Raw genomic sequence first — 4,051 nt, forward strand, 5'->3', positions numbered from 1 at the left:
AGCGTCAGTGTGTTTTTCATACGGTCAGATCAGTGAAGATCACAGCATCAGACGCTGCATTTACACCTGCCTGAAAACACATGCAATCTGTCCCTTTATCATCACACACTGTAAAAAGCTTCATATGATCAGTGTCCGTCAGATGTTTGGATTTCTGTCTGTCGCTGTCCTAAAAACCTTTTGATCGAAATGCTGAAGGATTTGTTTCTCAGGGTTTCTGGGGTTTGTGAGTTGCTGCAAGGCTAATAATTAAATCATAAAAATAAAACACTTACCACCTGCATGTCATGTGACCATTAATCGACATCAGAGAGCCGTGAATGTGTTAAATGACTGAAATACTGAATCTCAGGAAGGTTCAGTGACAAGAGGTTTGGTAATCCCTGATGCAGACAAATATGATTTATATCTATAAAGTTATGAGTTTACATTTTTGTTGTAACAGATCATCAAGTGCTCATCATGATCTTCAAACCTTCTGATCTAAAGGCTTCGGCTGAACATGAGACACGTTTACATCAAGCGTCATGAAGTCTCACGTGTTTAAAGCATCCCATAATGCACCTGATGAAATGATGACTGTCCACAGCTGGAGGCATTTACACAAATATGATCATTCCTTCATAAATGATAAAGGCAGCCTTATACTTTCATGCATACTGATACATTTATACTGCAGATGAAAAATGGTGATGATATAAAAACATGTTTTCTAAATTAAAAACCTTTTCTTTTCTTTGTGATTATATATATATATATATATATCCTGGAGAATATTTACTTTGTATTAGTGTAACATGTATATATTTATTTATACAAAATCTTTTTTGACTCGATATTAGAAATAACATTAAGTTTCAGAGTTGTCCAGACGTCCAGTTGTGTTATTTCAGAATCCGGTTATTAAAACGGTCATTATTCTAACGTGTGTATGATTGTAATAATAAGAATGAGCAGATGTATAGACAGTAGGTTCATGATATATTATGTATTGAAATCATCTTCTCTGTAAAATCAGTGTACGGTTTAGTTTCCAGCTGAATAAATCTGGTTGTGTTGGTCTCAGTCTCGTGTCTGTTAATGACTGAACTGTGAAGCTCTTCTGTCAGGAGCACAGTCTGATGTTCATTCATGTTTATTTTGTGCTATAATAACTAGTGAAGAAGAGATGATCAGTTCACCTGAGCTTCAGCGATCCGTCACGACGCATTAAAGAGCCACCAAACGAATCTGGATTCATGTCTTGATTATGCACAATCCTCTGCTGTTTCACTCACTCACTCTCACTCACTCACACACACAAACACACCCACACACTCACTCACTCACACACATACACTCACACATACACACACACTCACTCTCACATGCACACTGACACACACACTCTCTCTCTCACATGCACACTGACACACACACTCTCTCTCTCACATGCACACTGACACACACACTCTCTCTCTCACATGCACACTGACACACACACACACACACTCTGTTTGCATCATTCAATCACTATTTCCTTGTTTATCCCTTTGAAATAATCTGTACTGTATAAAGCACTATAGACATACAGGTGACTTGACTTGATTAGGCTGAATGGACTGATTGTTCTCAGGTGAAGCTTGATTTTCACTAATGAAGGGGACTGTGTTCATTTGACCTGCAGGTTCATTAATGCTCAGGACCTGGACGTCAGAACGTCACACGCAGCAGAACCAGAGACCGCGGAGACTCACCTGTGCGGCCGCAGGTGGAGGTGGAGGTGGAGGTGTAGAGGGCGGGGCTCCGGATGCTGATGCCACGCCTCGGGCTGAGGGGCGGGGCCTCGTCTGACGCGCCTGTCCATCTCACAGCTGTCGGACAGCAGGAACACGGACACCACTGCCACCAGATCTGCAGAAAAACACACGGTACTTTAGTCATTAAAGCAGCAGCAGCAGCAGCAGCAGCAGCCAGTCAATTCATCTGCTTCTCATGCATTTAGTGGATTATTTTAAACCTGCACTGGCATTTCCATCTGTCAGCATTTCAAAAAACAAACTCATAAATCATACTTGAAACCTACTGTACTACGTGAATTCATTTACTCTCGTGTTGCTATACCAATACAAATAGATTAATTCATACAATTTAATGATTTAATTATTTTTAGCATTTTTTAAATGAAAAACTCTCTTCTCCACCCCATTCTGATGCACACGTATATTCATGCATTTATACAGACCGAATTTGAGCAAGATTTGCATTATGTCAAAGTAACTGGCACCACAATTATAGAAAGTCCCTTTTCATAATATTTGCCTTGCATTTAATTTTGTTATGCATCTTCACCGTGATGCAAATAGACTGATATTGCTCACAAGCAGCGTCGTCGAGATCATGGTGAGAATGCCTCTTAAACTCTGATGCTGAACTGAATTTGAAGAAAAAGTAGACGTTGAATTAATTACATTTCAGATAAATCCATATCAGAAATTGCCCATTTGAACTAGAAAAGAAGGTGTTAGGCTGGCAAAACATCTGAAACTTTAAAACTCATTTAGGATTGAAGGCTATACAGGCCTTACGGGCAGACAAAAGGAATTATTATTATATTCCATAGATTCAATTTTTCATGATTTGCTGGAAGACCAGAAGGCCACTGCAGTTCAGTAACACACATCAGTCACACTTATACATGAGTGGATGTCGTTCATTAAATCAAGAGCAAAGTTCTAATCGAGATAGATAGATTGATTAAGAGAAGAGCAGCCAAATAAAGTGCTTTTTGCTCTTGTGTTTTAATCAGCTGATGTTCTGGTGTTGAGTAATGTCTGGCGTCGGTTCTGCTGGTTCTGTTCACCTGCATCAGTGGTGAGGGCCGTGGCGCAGCAGCAGTGCAGCAAAGGTCTGCTCCTGATGTTCGTGTTCAAGAGCGCGACGTTTTGAGTGCGAGAATAAAATACGGGAGACGAACATACAGCAGAAACCAGTCAACCCGACGAGAACAGAGTAAATCATGTTGATGGTGAAACAGTTCGAGGGAGTCTACGGGTCTAAAGTTTAAAGGTTCGAGTGACCAATCTGTGTTAAAAGCATGACTGACAGCTGCCGCCGCCTCCAGCGCGCGATCGATCAGAGTTACGGTTCTCTACCTGCAATCATGTGGAGGGGTCTCTCCTCAACCACCACCAGTGTGCAGCATCCACAGGACAACAGCGCCAGTGCGCTCGCCACACACCAGCTACAGGTGGAGAGGAGAGAGAGTCATAGAGCCAATCAAGTGGTTGGGGATTATTAGGAGGCCATGATTGACAAAGACCAGAGGGGCAATTTGGCCAGGACACCGGGGTTACACCCCTACTCTTTACCAGAAGTGCCATGGGATTTTTAATGACCACAGAGAGTCAGGACCTCGGTTTAATGTCTCATCCAAAGCACGGTGCTTTTTGACAGTATAGTGTCCCCATCACTATAATGGGGCGTAAGGACCCACACAGACCACAGGGTGAGCACCCCCTGCTGGCCTCACTAACACCTCTTCCAGCAACAACCTAGTTTTCCCAGGAGGTCTCCCATCCGAGTACTGACCAGCTCAGCCCTGCTTAGCTTCAGTGGACAGCCAGTCTTGGGCTGCAGGGTGATATGACTGTGGCAGAGGAGTGAGGAGGAGAGGGAGGAGGAGAGGAAGGAGGAGGTGAGGGAGGAGGAGAGGAAGGAGGAGGAGGTGAGGAAGGAAGGAGGAGAGGAGTGAGGAGGTGAGGAAGGAGGAGGAGGAGAGGAGTGAGGAGGTGAAGAAGGAGGAGAGGAAGGAAAAGTGAGGAGGTGAGGAGGGAGGAGGAGAGGAGTGAGGAGGTGAGGAAGGAGGAGAGGAGTGAGGAGGGGTGGAAGGAAAAGTGAGGAGGTGAGGGAGGAGGTGCGGGAGGAGGAGGTGAGGAAGGAGGAGAGGAAGGAAAAGTGAGGAGGTGAGGAGGGAGGAGGAGAGGAAGGGGAGGAGAGAAGTGAGGAGGTGGAGAGGAGGGAGGAGGTGAGGAAGAAGGAGAGGAGTGAGGAGGGGAGGGAGGAGGGGGGG

The sequence above is a fragment of the Sinocyclocheilus grahami genome, unplaced genomic scaffold, assembly GCF_001515645.1.
Source record: "Sinocyclocheilus grahami isolate Dianchi unplaced genomic scaffold, SAMN03320097.WGS_v1.1 scaffold1400.1, whole genome shotgun sequence".
Taxonomy (NCBI): domain Eukaryota; kingdom Metazoa; phylum Chordata; class Actinopteri; order Cypriniformes; family Cyprinidae; genus Sinocyclocheilus; species Sinocyclocheilus grahami.